General features: G+C 43.4%; 5 non-coding genes across 5 annotated transcripts; all 5 read right to left on the reverse strand.

Moving 5' to 3' along the window:
* Positions 1 to 978: 978 nt before the first annotated feature.
* TRNAI-AAU (transfer RNA isoleucine (anticodon AAU)) lies at positions 979 to 1,052 on the reverse strand. The gene has a single exon. It is a non-coding gene; the product is annotated as a tRNA-Ile (tRNA).
* Positions 1,053 to 4,644: 3,592 nt separating this feature from the next.
* TRNAI-AAU (transfer RNA isoleucine (anticodon AAU)) lies at positions 4,645 to 4,718 on the reverse strand. Its single transcript has one exon. It is a non-coding gene; the product is annotated as a tRNA-Ile (tRNA).
* Positions 4,719 to 8,309: 3,591 nt separating this feature from the next.
* TRNAI-AAU (transfer RNA isoleucine (anticodon AAU)) lies at positions 8,310 to 8,383 on the reverse strand. The gene has a single exon. It is a non-coding gene; the product is annotated as a tRNA-Ile (tRNA).
* Positions 8,384 to 11,975: 3,592 nt separating this feature from the next.
* Positions 11,976 to 12,049, reverse strand: TRNAI-AAU (transfer RNA isoleucine (anticodon AAU)). The gene has a single exon. It is a non-coding gene; the product is annotated as a tRNA-Ile (tRNA).
* Positions 12,050 to 15,642: 3,593 nt separating this feature from the next.
* On the reverse strand, positions 15,643 to 15,716 carry TRNAI-AAU (transfer RNA isoleucine (anticodon AAU)). The gene has a single exon. It is a non-coding gene; the product is annotated as a tRNA-Ile (tRNA).
* Positions 15,717 to 16,894: the final 1,178 nt, after the last annotated feature.

The raw sequence follows: 16,894 nt of genomic DNA on the forward strand, positions 1-16,894 counted from the left end.
CTTAATAATTTTTCTGTTTTGCATTTTAGTACCAATGTTTTGAACTCTGCATTACCCTTAGTCCATCTTGTCTTTGTCACAAACATTACATCCTGCCCACCTTCCCATCAGTCCTTTGGCAAGGGCTTGGCACCCAGGTTGGGTGCATGGGGCTAGCATTTAAGGATCCTCCTGTTCTTTCTTCCTGTTGGAAGGTGACATCACCTTACTTTGTAATGACTGTCACAAGGACGCAATGGACTAAGGCTAATGAAGATTACCAATATGTAACCAACGCATCACCACTCTTTCTGAATGTGCGTGGCTCATTCCGCAGGACTAGTTCTTTGTATGATTCCTGGATTTTCAGAAGCCCTTTGATGGCAGCACCCCCACACTGAAAATTGTTTCAGCACCACTGTACAAGGGTCAGTTGTCATGCTCATCTGCGGCGTAAATTTGCATTGAAGTAGTCTAACTCCCCAGGCCTTGTGTTTTGCTCAATTTGCCTTTGTGAGTTTTCTCTCAATCACTGTCGACTTCCTTTGATCTTTCTTTCTTCTTTCACTTCACCTTCGCCTTCAGTGTATCTTTCGGCCCTCTTAAGAGACACACCCCCTTGTAGCCACTTCTATACTTCTGTCACCTAATTATTTTCCTATCCTTTCCCCTGTAACGTTGCTGATCCTAGCTATAGCATCACTATCCAGAATCTGTTCACCTGAGTTATGTTCCTCTTATCCCCACGCATCTAATAATCAGCTCTTGGTCTCCCTCCACCTCTCACGAGACATAGTCTGAGGCAGTGTCTCCATCTTGGAGAGACAATCCCTTGCACTTGTGTTGTTCTACTGGCGCTGCCGGCTTGAGCTTTGGTCAGCAGTGGCAAAAGAAGGACTAATGGAAAGTGAACGTATACTGGAGCAACAGAGTGTATGGATTCATAAGAGCTTGATTTAATGAGAAAAAAAGAGTATAGTTGAGAGAAAAAATGCAACATGGCCCGTACGGGGATCGAACCCATGACCTTGGCGTTATTAGCACCACACTCTAACCAACTGAGCTAACCAGCCATGAGGACTAAAGATATCCTTTTTCCATGTAATGCAGATAGATAGAAGAGTTGGTCTCACTATCGCAATTCCTTCATACTTTTCTCCTTCCGCCCCCTGTCTGGATTACAATAACAAGAGCTGTGGAGTGCTGCACGCCAGCCTCAGTGCCTCTTCTTTCACTCAATCTCACTGTGTGCTGTGATATCTTTGTAACATCGCTTGTTGCCGGAAAAAAAGGAAAGGAGGGATAGTATTTTTATTCTTTTACAACAAAACCCAAAATGCATCGGCTTGCTTGGTCATTAAGTTTACAAGGCCAGCTGCTTTTGAGATATTATAATTATAGTGGTTATTCGGCGTTGGAGGTAAGAATTTTTTTTTTAGGTCTGGCCGTTCCTTCTGCTTCAAATTACTTGAGCTCATGTCAACAAAGTAACAACAAAACATAGCCAACGGTTCGTTGCTCAAGCCTTCCCTACTGCGCCTTCCCATGTCTCTCCTGCCGACCACAGTGCAGGAAATCTGAGTTTGCATTTGCGCGAAGAGACGTACAACACAAGAAGGCGCGCTTTTGTGCGCCGGGCACCACCCGGCCTGTGCATTCCTCACTGTCGTGAGATCAGTTTACTCAGCAGAGCATGATGCTGCAATTGGTTAGTAGGGCAGGCCTGACCAGAATAGTATATTTGGGGTCATGTATTTCATTGCATTTTTAAAACAGTAACAGAACTTAACTGCAATGTTTAAATAGGTCTAGACATATTTAAACAGTGTCAATTTAATAGAAGAATTGTGGACAATTCAGAGGGGAGGCACCAATGTTTTTTTTTCCCATTGGGTGGATGCGGCATTAAGGAGTTTGAAGACCACTGGTCTAAGTGGACACTAATACACCTGGATGCTCCTGAATTCCTCGCAACAGATGCCAGCAAAGCTGGCTGGAAAGCTACTGTGTTGGACTGATCCTGTCGATTCAAGTGGTCTTTCCTAGAGAGTCAGAGGTCATTGAAATAGATGGAGTTGATGGTAATCTTCAGGGCTTTGAAGTTTTCCCATCATCATCTGTCTCCAAAAAATGTGCTAGTAAAGACAGAGAATAAGGTAGCTGTCTTTTACATTAACCAACAGTGAAGCATGCATTCAAAATCCCTCAATGCAATAGCAGAACAATTGGGTTATTGGGCAGAGATCAACCTGTTGCACACGTCGGCAGTACACATCAAGGGCACCGACAATGTGATGGCAGACAGCTGGAGGTTTCCAAATTTGCTGGAGTTGACGTTATCCAGGTCGTTGTTTTGAGAGATATGCCGAGAGTTTGTGAAACCCTTTCTGGATCTCTTTTCAAACAAGGACAATGCTCATCTTTGTCGATTCTGATCCAGGCTTCCGGAACAAGGAGTCTAGGTAGTGAACGTATTGGTGATAAAGTGGCTGAGAAGTCTCCTTTATACGTTCCCCCACTTTTTATTGATCCAGATGGTTCTCTTCAAGTCTCAGCAGGGGCGAGGGAACTTTATTCTTGTGGGCCCTTATTGGCCAGAGATGTCATGGTTTCCTCTTCTGAACCCCTGGCTCTTCTACCTCCTTGGGTACTGCTCAAGTGTGTCTCTCTCAGAACGTCATCCCTGACCTTCTTGCTCCAACTCACTCTATCGCTTTGGAGGTTGAGAAGTCTGGACTGCTGGCAAAGGGTCTTTCCTCTTCCTTAGTGGAGTTAATTCAGCACTCCAGCAGGCCTTCTACTTCGAAGTCTTACTCAAAGAACTGGAAGTCTTTTGAGACGTGATGTTCTGCTCATGATCTTTTGGCACCTACCTGTAGTTTGTCTGCTATTTTGCATTTTCTTCTGAATGGATTTCACTTGAATCTCTTTCCACACTGAAAGCTCATTGCTTTGCGATAAAGGTTTTTAGGGACTTTTCTGTACCTTCGAAGATGTTACAATCTTTGGTGTCTAGACTGTTCTGATCTATTGTCAATTGTAAGACCAGTTGAAAAATCCCTTTTCTCCAACTCAGAATCTTCCTACTCTTTTATAGGCTTTGCAATTTTATCTCTTTGAGGATCTGGATACTGTAGACATAAAGATTGTTTCCTATAAATTTATTTTCCTATTTCCTATCACCTTGCTGAGAACAATTTGCGAGCTGGGAGCCTTAAAATGCTGTCCTCTCTTCATTTGATACTTTGGAAGATGGGGTAACTTTAAGGCCTAGCCTTACCTTTGCTGCAAAGGTTAAGTCTATTTTTGATAGATCTTAGGAAATAATTCTTCCTTCTTTCATTCCCTCTCCTTCCTCTCCGGAGGAATATTTTCTGAATACACTTGATGTTTAAAGAGCTCTTTTCATTCATGTCACCAGGCCTCTGCAGTTCAGGAAAACCGACTCCTTGTTTGTGACTTTTGGACAGCCTGGAAAAGACAAGAAGGTGACTTTTATGACTCTGAGTAGGTGGATTAAGTTGTCAATTTTTCTGGCTTTGGAAGGCTTTTTAGAATATCTTCCAGTTCAGGGATGGTCTACGAGAGGAATGGCCACCTCCTGGGTTGAATTCCAGTGAGTAACAATCTAGGAAATTCCTAGGTTGGCTAATTGGTCCTCAGAGCTTACATTTGTCAAGCATTATGGCTTAATAATTTTTCTGTTTTGCATTTGAGTACCAATGTTTTGAACTCTGCATTACCCTTAGTCCATCTTGTCTTTGTCACAAACATTACATCCTGCCCACCTTCCCATCAGTCCTTTGGCAAGGGCTTGGCACCCAGGTTGGGTGCATGGGGCTAGCATTTAAGGATCCTCCTGTTCTTTCTTCCTGTTGGAAGGTGACATCACCTTACTTTGTAATGACTGTCACAAGGACGCAATGGACTAAGGCTAATGAAGATTACCAATAAGTAACCAACGCATCACCACTCTTTCTGAATGTGCGTGGCTCATTCCGCAGGACTAGTTCTTTGTATGATTCCTGGATTTTCAGAAGCCCTTTGATGGCAGCACCCCCCACTGAAAATTGTTTCACCACCACTGTACAAGGGTCAGTTGTCATGCTCATCTGCGGCGTAAATTTGCATTGAAGTAGTCTAACTCCCCAGGCCTTGTGTTTTGCTCAATTTGCCTTTGTGAGTTTTCTCTCAATCACTGTCGACTTCCTTTGATCTTTCTTTCTTCTTTCACTTCACCTTCGCCTTCAGTGTATCTTTCGGCCCTCTTAAGAGACACACCCCCTTGTAGCCACTTCTATACTTCTGTCACCTAATTATTTTCCTATCCTTTCCCCTGTAACGTTGCTGATCCTAGCTATAGCATCACTATCCAGAATCTGTTCACCTGAGTTATGTTCCTCTTATCCCCACGCATCTAATAATCAGCTCTTGGTCTCCCTCCACCTCTCACGAGACATAGTCTGAGACAGTGTCTCCATCTTGGAGAGACAATCCCTTGCACTTGTGTTGTTCTACTGGCGCTGCCGGCTTGAGCTTTGGTCAGCAGTGGCAAAAGAAGGACTAATGGAAAGTGAACGTATACTGGAGCAACAGAGTGTATGGATTTATAAGAGCTTGATTAAATGAGAAAAAAAGAGTTTAGTTGAGAGAAAAAATGCAACATGGCCCGTACGGGGATCGAACCCATGACCTTGGCGTTATTAGCACCACACTCTAACCAACTGAGCTAACCAGCCATGAGGACTAAAGATATCCTTTTTCCATGTAATGCAGATAGATAGAAGAGTTGGTCTCACTATCGCAATTCCTTCATACTTTTCTCCTTCCGCCCCCTGTCTGGATTACAATAACAAGAGCTGTGGAGTGCTGCACGCCAGCCTCAGTGCCTCTTCTTTCACTCAATCTCACTGTGTGCTGTGATATCTTTGTAACATCGCTTGTTGCCGGAAAAAAAGGAAAGGAGGGATAGTATTTTTATTCTTTTACAACAAAACCCAAAATGCATCGGCTTGCTTGGTCATTAAGTTTACAAGGCCAGCTGCTTTTGAGATATTATAATTATAGTGGTTATTCGGCGTTGGAGGTAAGAATTTTTTTTTTAGGTCTGGCCGTTCCTTCTGCTTCAAATTACTTGAGCTCATGTCAAGAAAGTAACAACAAAACATAGCCAACGGTTCGTTGCTCAAGCCTTCCCTACTGCGCCTTCCCATGTCTCTCCTGCCGACCACAGTGCAGGAAATCTGAGTTTGCATTTGCGCGAAGAGACGTACAACACAAGAAGGCGCGCTTTTGTGCGCCGGGCACCACCCGGCCTGTGCATTCCTCACTGTCGTGAGATCAGTTTACTCAGCAGAGCATGACGCTGCAATTGGTTAGTAGGGCAGGCCTGACCAGAATAGTATATTTGGGGTCATGTATTTGATTGCATTTTTAAAACAGTAACAGAACTTAACTGCAATGTTTAAATAGGTGTAGACATATTTAAACAGTGTCAATTTAATAGAAGAATTGTGGACAATTCAGAGGGGAGGCACCAATGTTTTTTTTTCCCATTGGGTGGATGCGGCATTAAAGAGTTTGAAGACCACTGGTCTAAGTGGACACTAATACACCTGGATGCTCCTGAATTCCTCGCAACAGATGCCAGCAAACCTGGCTGGAGAGCTACTGTGTTGGACTGATCCTGTCGATTCAAGTGGTCTTTCCTAGAGAGTCGGAGGTCATGGAAATAGATGGAGTTGATGGTAATCTTCAGGGCTTTGAAGTTTTCCCATCATCATCTGTCTCAAAAAAATGTGCCAGTAAAGACAGAGAATAAGGTAGCTGTCTTTTACATTAACCAACAGTGAAGCATGCATTCAAAATCCCTCAATGCAATAGCATAACAATTGGGTTATTGGGCAGAGATCAACCTGTTGCACACGTCGGCAGTACACATCAAGGGCACCGACAATGTGATGGCAGACAGCTGGAGGTTTCCAAATTTGCTGGAGTGGACGTTATCCAGGTCGTTGTTTTGAGAGATATGCTGAGAGTTTGTGAAACCCTTTCTGGATCTCTTTTCAAACAAGGACAATGCTCATCTTTGTCGATTCTGATCCAGGCTTCCGGAACAAGGAGCCTAGGTAGTGGACGTATTGGTGATAAAGTGGCTGAGAAGTCTCCTTTATACATTCCCCCACTTTTTATTGATCCAGATGGTTCTCTTCAAGTCTCAGCAGGGGCGAGGGAACTTTATTCTTGTGGGCCCTTATTGGCCAGAGATGTCATGGTTTCCTCTTCTGAACCCCTGGCTCTTCTACCTCCTTGGGTACTGCTCAAGTGTGTCTCTCTCAGAACGTCGTCCCTGACCTTCTTGCTCCAACTCACTCTATCGCTTTGGAGGTTGAGAAGTCTGGACTGCTAGCAAAGGGTCTTTCCTCTTCCTTAGTGGAGTTAATACAGCACTCCAGCAGGCCTTCTATTCGAAGTCTTACTCAAAGAACTGGAAGTCTTTTGAGACGTGATGTTCTGCTCATGATCTTTTGGCACCTACCTGTAGTTTGTCTCCTATTTTGCATTTTCTTCTGAATGGGTTTCACTTGAATCTCTTTCCACACTGAAAGCTCATTGCTTTGCGATAAAGGTTTTTAGGGACTTTTCTGTACCTTCGAAGATGTTACAATCTTTGGTGTCTAGACTGTTCTGATCTTTTGTCAATTGTAAGACCAGTTGAAAAATCCCTTTTCTCCAACTCAGAATCTTCCTACTCTTTTATAGGCTTTGCAATTGTATCTCTTTGAGGATCTGGATACTGTAGACATAAAGATTGTTTCCTATAAATTTATTTTCCTATTTCCTATCACCTTGCTGAGAACAATTGGGGAGCTGGGAGCCTTAAAATGCTGTCCTCTCTTCATTTGATACTTTGGAAGATGGGGTAACTTTAAGGCCTAGCCTTACCTTTGCTGCAAAGGTTAAGTATATTTTTGATAGATCTTAGGAAATAATTCTTCCTTCTTTCATCCCCTCTCCTTCCTCTCCGGAGGAATATTTTCTGAATACACTTGATGTTTAAAGAGCTCTTTTCATTTATGTCACCAGGCCTCTGCAGTTCAGGAAAACCGACTCCTTGTTTGTGACTTTTGGACAGCCTGGAAAAGACAAGAAGGTGACTTTTATGACTCTGAGTAGGTGGATTAAGTTGTCAATTTTTCTGGCTTTGCAAGGCTTTTTAGAATATCTTCCAGTTCAGGGATGGTCTACGAGAGGAATGGCCATCTCCTGGGTTGAATTCCAGTGAGTAACAATCTAGGAAATTCCTAGGGTGGCTACTTGGTCCTCAGAGCATACATTTGTCAAGCATTATGGCTTAATAATTTTTCGGTTTTGCATTTGAGTACCAATGTTTTGAACTCTGCATTACCCTTAGTCCATCTTGTCTTTGTCACAAACATTACATCCTGCCCACCTTCCCATCAGTCCTTTGGCAAGGGCTTGGCACCCAGGTTGGGTGCATGGGGCTAGCATTTAAGGATCCTCCTGTTCTTTCTTCCTGTTGGAAGGTGACATCACCTTACTTTGTAATGACTGTCACAAGGACGCAATGGACTAAGGCTAATGAAGATTACCAATAAGTAACCAACGCATCACCACTCTTTCTGAATGTGCGTGGCTCATTCCGCAGGACTAGTTCTTTGTATGATTCCTGGATTTTCAGAAGCCCTTTGATGGCAGCACCCCCCACTGAAAATTGTTTCACCACCACTGTACAAGGGTCAGTTGTCATGCTCATCTGCGGCGTAAATTTGCATTGAAGTAGTCTAACTCCCCAGGCCTTGTGTTTTGCTCAATTTGCCTTTGTGAGTTTTCTCTCAATCACTGTCGACTTCCTTTGATCTTTCTTTCTTCTTTCACTTCACCTTCGCCTTCAGTGTATCTTTCGGCCCTCTTAAGAGACACACCCCCTTGTAGCCACTTCTATACTTCTGTCACCTAATTATTTTCCTATCCTTTCCCCTGTAACGTTGCTGATCCTAGCTATAGCATCACTATCCAGAATCTGTTCACCTGAGTTATGTTCCTCTTATCCCCACGCATCTAATAATCAGCTCTTGGTCTCCCTCCACCTCTCACGAGACATAGTCTGAGGCAGTGTCTCCATCTTGGAGAGACAATCCCTTGCACTTGTGTTGTTCTACTGGCGCTGCCGGCTTGAGCTTTGGTCAGCAGTGGCAAAAGAAGGACTAATGGAAAGTGAACGTATACTGGAGCAACAGAGTGTATGGATTTATAAGAGCTTGATTAAATGAGAAAAAAAGAGTTTAGTTGAGAGAAAAAATGCAACATGGCCCGTACGGGGATCGAACCCATGACCTTGGCATTATTAGCACCACACTCTAACCAACTGAGCTAACCAGCCATGAGGACTAAAGATATCCTTTTTCCATGTAATGCAGATAGATAGAAGAGTTGGTCTCACTATCGCAATTCCTTCATACTTTTCTCCTTCCGCCCCCTGTCTGGATTACAATAACAAGAGCTGTGGAGTGCTGCACGCCAGCCTCAGTGCCTCTTCTTTCACTCAATCTCACTGTGTGCTGTGATATCTTTGTAACATCGCTTGTTGCCGGAAAAAAAGGAAAGGAGGGATAGTATTTTTATTCTTTTACAACAAAACCCAAAATGCATCGGCTTGCTTGGTCATTAAGTTTACAAGGCCAGCTGCTTTTGAGATATTATAATTATAGTGGTTATTCGGCGTTGGAGGTAAGAATTTTTTTTTTAGGTCTGGCCGTTCCTTCTGCTTCAAATTACTTGAGCTCATGTCAACAAAGTAACAACAAAACATAGCCAACGGTTCGTTGCTCAAGCCTTCCCTACTGCGCCTTCCCATGTCTCTCCTGCCGACCACAGTGCAGGAAATCTGAGTTTGCATTTGCGCGAAGAGACGTACAACACAAGAAGGCGCGCTTTTGTGCGCCGGGCACCACCCGGCCTGTGCATTCCTCACTGTCGTGAGATCAGTTTACTCAGCAGAGCATGACGCTGCAATTGGTTAGTAGGGCAGGCCTGACCAGAATAGTATATTTGGGGTCATGTATTTGATTGCATTTTTAAAACAGTAACAGAACTTAACTGCAATGTTTAAATAGGTGTAGACATATTTAAACAGTGTCAATTTAATAGAAGAATTGTGGACAATTCAGAGGGGAGGCACCAATGTTTTTTTTTCCCATTGGGTGGATGCGGCATTAAAGAGTTTGAAGACCACTGGTCTAAGTGGACACTAATACACCTGGATGCTCCTGAATTCCTCGCAACAGATGCCAGCAAACCTGGCTGGAGAGCTACTGTGTTGGACTGATCCTGTCGATTCAAGTGGTCTTTCCTAGAGAGTCGGAGGTCATGGAAATAGATGGAGTTGATGGTAATCTTCAGGGCTTTGAAGTTTTCCCATCATCATCTGTCTCAAAAAAATGTGCCAGTAAAGACAGAGAATAAGGTAGCTGTCTTTTACATTAACCAACAGTGAAGCATGCATTCAAAATCCCTCAATGCAATAGCATAACAATTGGGTTATTGGGCAGAGATCAACCTGTTGCACACGTCGGCAGTACACATCAAGGGCACCGACAATGTGATGGCAGACAGCTGGAGGTTTCCAAATTTGCTGGAGTGGACGTTATCCAGGTCGTTGTTTTGAGAGATATGCTGAGAGTTTGTGAAACCCTTTCTGGATCTCTTTTCAAACAAGGACAATGCTCATCTTTGTCGATTCTGATCCAGGCTTCCGGAACAAGGAGCCTAGGTAGTGGACGTATTGGTGATAAAGTGGCTGAGAAGTCTCCTTTATACATTCCCCCACTTTTTATTGATCCAGATGGTTCTCTTCAAGTCTCAGCAGGGGCGAGGGAACTTTATTCTTGTGGGCCCTTATTGGCCAGAGATGTCATGGTTTCCTCTTCTGAACCCCTGGCTCTTCTACCTCCTTGGGTACTGCTCAAGTGTGTCTCTCTCAGAACGTCGTCCCTGACCTTCTTGCTCCAACTCACTCTATCGCTTTGGAGGTTGAGAAGTCTGGACTGCTAGCAAAGGGTCTTTCCTCTTCCTTAGTGGAGTTAATACAGCACTCCAGCAGGCCTTCTATTCGAAGTCTTACTCAAAGAACTGGAAGTCTTTTGAGACGTGATGTTCTGCTCATGATCTTTTGGCACCTACCTGTAGTTTGTCTGCTATTTTGCATTTTCTTCTGAATGGGTTTCACTTGAATCTCTTTCCACACTGAAAGCTCATTGCTTTGCGATAAAGGTTTTTAGGGACTTTTCTGTACCTTCGAAGATGTTACAATCTTTGGTGTCTAGACTGTTCTGATCTTTTGTCAATTGTAAGACCAGTTGAAAAATCCCTTTTCTCCAACTCAGAATCTTCCTACTCTTTTATAGGCTTTGCAATTTTATCTCTTTGAGGATCTGGATACTGTAGACATAAAGATTGTTTCCTATAAATTTATTTTCCTATTTCCTATCACCTTGCTGAGAACAATTGGGGAGCTGGGAGCCTTAAAATGCTGTCCTCTCTTCATTTGATACTTTGGAAGATGGGGTAACTTTAAGGCCTAGCCTTACCTTTGCTGCAAAGGTTAAGTATATTTTTGATAGATCTTAGGAAATAATTCTTCCTTCTTTCATCCCCTCTCCTTCCTCTCCGGAGGAATATTTTCTGAATACACTTGATGTTTAAAGAGCTCTTTTCATTTATGTCACCAGGCCTTTGCAGTTCAGGAAAACCGACTCCTTGTTTGTGACTTTTGGACAGCCTGGAAAAGACAAGAAGGTGACTTTTATGACTCTGAGTAGGTGGATTAAGTTGTCAATTTTTCTGGCTTTGCAAGGCTTTTTAGAATATCTTCCAGTTCAGGGATGGTCTACGAGAGGAATGGCCATCTCCTGGGTTGAATTCCAGTGAGTAACAATCTAGGAAATTCCTAGGGTGGCTACTTGGTCCTCAGAGCATACATTTGTCAAGCATTATGGCTTAATAATTTTTCGGTTTTGCATTTGAGTACCAATGTTTTGAACTCTGCATTACCCTTAGTCCATCTTGTCTTTGTCACAAACATTACATCCTGCCCACCTTCCCATCAGTCCTTTGGCAAGGGCTTGGCACCCAGGTTGGGTGCATGGGGCTAGCATTTAAGGATCCTCCTGTTCTTTCTTCCTGTTGGAAGGTGACATCACCTTACTTTGTAATGACTGTCACAAGGACGCAATGGACTAAGGCTAATGAAGATTACCAATAAGTAACCAACGCATCACCACTCTTTCTGAATGTGCGTGGCTCATTCCGCAGGACTAGTTCTTTGTATGATTCCTGGATTTTCAGAAGCCCTTTGATGGCAGCACCCCCACACTGAAAATTGTTTCAGCACCACTGTACAAGGGTCAGTTGTCATGCTCATCTGCGGCGTAAATTTGCATTGAAGTAGTCTAACTCCCCAGGCCTTGTGTTTTGCTCAATTTGCCTTTGTGAGTTTTCTCTCAATCACTGTCGACTTCCTTTGATCTTTCTTTCTTCTTTCACTTCACCTTCGCCTTCAGTGTATCTTTCGGCCCTCTTAAGAGACACACCCCCTTGTAGCCACTTCTATACTTCTGTCACCTAATTATTTTCCTATCCTTTCCCCTGTAACGTTGCTGATCCTAGCTATAGCATCACTATCCAGAATCTGTTCACCTGAGTTATGTTCCTCTTATCCCCACGCATCTAATAATCAGCTCTTGGTCTCCCTCCACCTCTCACGAGACATAGTCTGAGGCAGTGTCTCCATCTTGGAGAGACAATCCCTTGCACTTGTGTTGTTCTACTGGCGCTGCCGGCTTGAGCTTTGGTCAGCAGTGGCAAAAGAAGGACTAATGGAAAGTGAACGTATACTGGAGCAACAGAGTGGATGGATTTATAAGAGCTTGATTAAATGAGAAAAAAAGAGTATAGTTGAGAGAAAAAATGCAACATGGCCCGTACGGGGATCGAACCCATGACCTTGGCATTATTAGCACCACACTCTAACCAACTGAGCTAACCAGCCATGAGGACTAAAGATATCCTTTTTCCATGTAATGCAGATAGATAGAAGAGTTGGTCTCACTATCGCAATTCCTTCATACTTTTCTCCTTCCGCCCCCTGTCTGGATTACAATAACAAGAGCTGTGGAGTGCTGCACGCCAGCCTCAGTGCCTCTTCTTTCACTCAATCTCACTGTGTGCTGTGATATCTTTGTAACATCGCTTGTTGCCGGAAAAAAAGGAAAGGAGGGATAGTATTTTTATTCTTTTACAACAAAACCCAAAATGCATCGGCTTGCTTGGTCATTAAGTTTACAAGGCCAGCTGCTTTTGAGATATTATAATTATAGTGGTTATTCGGCGTTGGAGGTAAGAATTTTTTTTTTAGGTCTGGCCGTTCCTTCTGCTTCAAATTACTTGAGCTCATGTCAACAAAGTAACAACAAAACATAGCCAACGGTTCGTTGCTCAAGCCTTCCCTACTGCGCCTTCCCATGTCTCTCCTGCCGACCACAGTGCAGGAAATCTGAGTTTGCATTTGCGCGAAGAGACGTACAACACAAGAAGGCGCGCTTTTGTGCGCCGGGCACCACCCGGCCTGTGCATTCCTCACTGTCATGAGATCAGTTTACTCAGCAGAGCATGACGCTGCAATTGGTTAGTAGGGCAGGCCTGACCAGAATAGTATATTTGGGGTCATGAATTTGATTGCATTTTTAAAACAGTAACAGAACTTAACTGCAATGTTTAAATAGGTGTAGACATATTTAAACAGTGTCAATTTAATAGAAGAATTGTGGACAATTCAGAGGGGAGGCACCAATGTTTTTTTTTCCCATTGGGTGGATGCGGCATTAAAGAGTTTGAAGACCACTGGTCTAAGTGGACACTAATACACCGGGATGCTCCTGAATTCCTCGCAACAGATGCCAGCAAACCTGGCTGGAGAGCTACTGTGTTGGACTGATCCTGTCGATTCAAGTGGTCTTTCCTAGAGAGTCGGAGGTCATGGAAATAGATGGAGTTGATGGTAATCTTCAGGGCTTTGAAGTTTTCCCATCATCATCTGTCTCAAAAAAATGTGCCAGTAAAGACAGAGAATAAGGTAGCTGTCTTTTACATTAACCAACAGTGAAGCATGCATTCAAAATCCCTCAATGCAATAGCAGAACAATTGGGTTATTGGGCAGAGATCAACCTGTTGCACACGTCGGCAGTACACATCAAGGGCACCGTCAATGTGATGGCAGACAGTTGGAGGTTTCCAAATTTGCTGGAGTTGACGTTATCCAGGTCGTTGTTTTGAGAGATATGCCGAGAGTTTGTGAAACCCTTTCTGGATCTCTTTTCAAACAAGGACAATGCTCATCTTTGTCGATTCTGATCCAGGCTTCCGGAACAAGGAGCCTAGGTAGTGAACGTATTGGTGATAAAGTGGCTGAGAAGTCTCCTTTATACGTTCCCCCACTTTTTATTGATCCAGATGGTTCTCTTCAAGTCTCAGCAGGGGCGAGGGAACTTTATTCTTGTGGGCCCTTATTGGCCAGAGATGTCATGGTTTCCTCTTCTGAACCCCTGGCTCTTCTACCTCCTTGGGTACTGCTCAAGTGTGTCTCTCTCAGAACGTCATCCCTGACCTTCTTGCTCCAACTCACTCTATCGCTTTGGAGGTTGAGAAGTCTGGACTGCTAGCAAAGGGTCTTTCCTCTTCCTTAGTGGAGTTAATTCAGCACTCCAGCAGGCCTTCTACTTCGAAGTCTTACTCAAAGAACTGGAAGTCTTTTGAGACGTGATGTTCTGCTCATGATCTTTTGGCACCTACCTGTAGTTTGTCTGCTATTTTGCATTTTCTTCTGAATGGATTTCACTTGAATCTCTTTCCACACTGAAAGCTCATTGCTTTGCGATAAAGGTTTTTAGGGACTTTTCTGTACCTTCGAAGATGTTACAATCTTTGGTGTCTAGACTGTTCTGATCTATTGTCAATTGTAAGACCAGTTGAAAAATCCCTTTTCTCCAACTCAGAATCTTCCTACTCTTTTATAGGCTTTGCAATTTTATCTCTTTGAGGATCTGGATACTGTAGACATAAAGATTGTTTCCTATAAATTTATTTTCCTATTTCCTATCACCTTGCTGAGAACAATTTGCGAGCTGGGAGCCTTAAAATGCTGTCCTCTCTTCATTTGATACTTTGGAAGATGGGGTAACTTTAAGGCCTAGCCTTACCTTTGCTGCAAAGGTTAAGTCTATTTTTGATAGATCTTAGGAAATAATTCTTCCTTCTTTCATTCCCTCTCCTTCCTCTCCGGAGGAATATTTTCTGAATACACTTGATGTTTAAAGAGCTCTTTTCATTCATGTCACCAGGCCTCTGCAGTTCAGGAAAACCGACTCCTTGTTTGTGACTTTTGGACAGCCTGGAAAAGACAAGAAGGTGACTTTTATGACTCTGAGTAGGTGGATTAAGTTGTCAATTTTTCTGGCTTTGCAAGGCTTTTTAGAATATCTTCCAGTTCAGGGATGGTCTACGAGAGGAATGGCCACCTCCTGGGTTGAATTCCAGTGACTAACAATCTAGGAAATTCCTAGGTTGGCTAATTGGTCCTCAGAGCTTACATTTGTCAAGCATTATGGCTTAATAATTTTTCTGTTTTGCATTTTAGTACCAATGTTTTGAACTCTGCATTACCCTTAGTCCATCTTGTCTTTGTCACAAACATTACATCCTGCCCACCTTCCCATCAGTCCTTTGGCAAGGGCTTGGCACCCAGGTTGGGTGCATGGGGCTAGCATTTAAGGATCCTCCTGTTCTTTCTTCCTGTTGGAAGGTGACATCACCTTACTTTGTAATGACTGTCACAAGGACGCAATGGACTAAGGCTAATGAAGATTACCAATATGTAACCAACGCATCACCACTCTTTCTGAATGTGCGTGGCTCATTCCGCAGGACTAGTTCTTTGTATGATTCCTGGATTTTCAGAAGCCCTTTGATGGCAGCACCCCCACACTGAAAATTGTTTCAGCACCACTGTACAAGGGTCAGTTGTCATGCTCATCTGCGGCGTAAATTTGCATTGAAGTAGTCTAACTCCCCAGGCCTTGTGTTTTGCTCAATTTGCCTTTGTGAGTTTTCTCTCAATCACTGTCGACTTCCTTTGATCTTTCTTTCTTCTTTCACTTCACCTTCGCCTTCAGTGTATCTTTCGGCCCTCTTAAGAGACACACCCCCTTGTAGCCACTTCTATACTTCTGTCACCTAATTATTTTCCTATCCTTTCCCCTGTAACGTTGCTGATCCTAGCTATAGCATCACTATCCAGAATCTGTTCACCTGAGTTATGTTCCTCTTATCCCCACGCATCTAATAATCAGCTCTTGGTCTCCCTCCACCTCTCACGAGACATAGTCTGAGGCAGTGTCTCCATCTTGGAGAGACAATCCCTTGCACTTGTGTTGTTCTACTGGCGCTGCCGGCTTGAGCTTTGGTCAGCAGTGGCAAAAGAAGGACTAATGGAAAGTGAACGTATACTGGAGCAACAGAGTGTATGGATTCATAAGAGCTTGATTAAATGAGAAAAAAAGAGTATAGTTGAGAGAAAAAATGCAACATGGCCCGTACGGGGATCGAACCCATGACCTTGGCGTTATTAGCACCACACTCTAACCAACTGAGCTAACCAGCCATGAGGACTAAAGATATCCTTTTTCCATGTAATGCAGATAGATAGAAGAGTTGGTCTCACTATCGCAATTCCTTCATACTTTTCTCCTTCCGCCCCCTGTCTGGATTACAATAACAAGAGCTGTGGAGTGCTGCACGCCAGCCTCAGTGCCTCTTCTTTCACTCAATCTCACTGTGTGCTGTGATATCTTTGTAACATCGCTTGTTGCCGGAAAAAAAGGAAAGGAGGGATAGTATTTTTATTCTTTTACAACAAAACCCAAAATGCATCGGCTTGCTTGGTCATTAAGTTTACAAGGCCAGCTGCTTTTGAGATATTATAATTATAGTGGTTATTCGGCGTTGGAGGTAAGAATTTTTTTTTTAGGTCTGGCCGTTCCTTCTGCTTCAAATTACTTGAGCTCATGTCAACAAAGTAACAACAAAACATAGCCAACGGTTCGTTGCTCAAGCCTTCCCTACTGCGCCTTCCCATGTCTCTCCTGCCGACCACAGTGCAGGAAATCTGAGTTTGCATTTGCGCGAAGAGACGTACAACACAAGAAGGCGCGCTTTTGTGCGCCGGGCACCACCCGGCCTGTGCATTCCTCACTGTCGTGAGATCAGTTTACTCAGCAGAGCATGACGCTGCAATTGGTTAGTAGGGCAGGCCTGACCAGAATAGTATATTTGGGGTCATGAATTTGATTGCATTTTTAAAACAGTAACAGAACTTAACTGCAATGTTTAAATAGGTGTAGACATATTTAAACAGTGTCAATTTAATAGAAGAATTGTGGACAATTCAGAGGGGAGGCACCAATGTTTTTTTTTCCCATTGGGTGGATGCGGCATTAAAGAGTTTGAAGACCACTGGTCTAAGTGGACACTAATACACCTGGATGCTCCTGAATTCCTCGCAACAGATGCCAGCAAACCTGGCTGGAGAGCTACTGTGTTGGACTGATCCTGTCGATTCAAGTGGTCTTTCCTAGAGAGTCGGAGGTCATGGAAATAGATGGAGTTGATGGTAATCTTCAGGGCTTTGAAGTTTTCCCATCATCATCTGTCTCAAAAAAATGTGCCAGTAAAGACAGAGAATAAGGTAGCTGTCTTTTACATTAACCAACAGTGAAGCATGCATTCAAAATCCCTCAATGCAATAGCAGAACAATTGGGTTATTGGGTAGAGATCAACCT

Source organism: Pleurodeles waltl, chromosome 12, assembly GCF_031143425.1.
Source record: "Pleurodeles waltl isolate 20211129_DDA chromosome 12, aPleWal1.hap1.20221129, whole genome shotgun sequence".
Lineage (NCBI taxonomy): Eukaryota > Metazoa > Chordata > Amphibia > Caudata > Salamandridae > Pleurodeles > Pleurodeles waltl.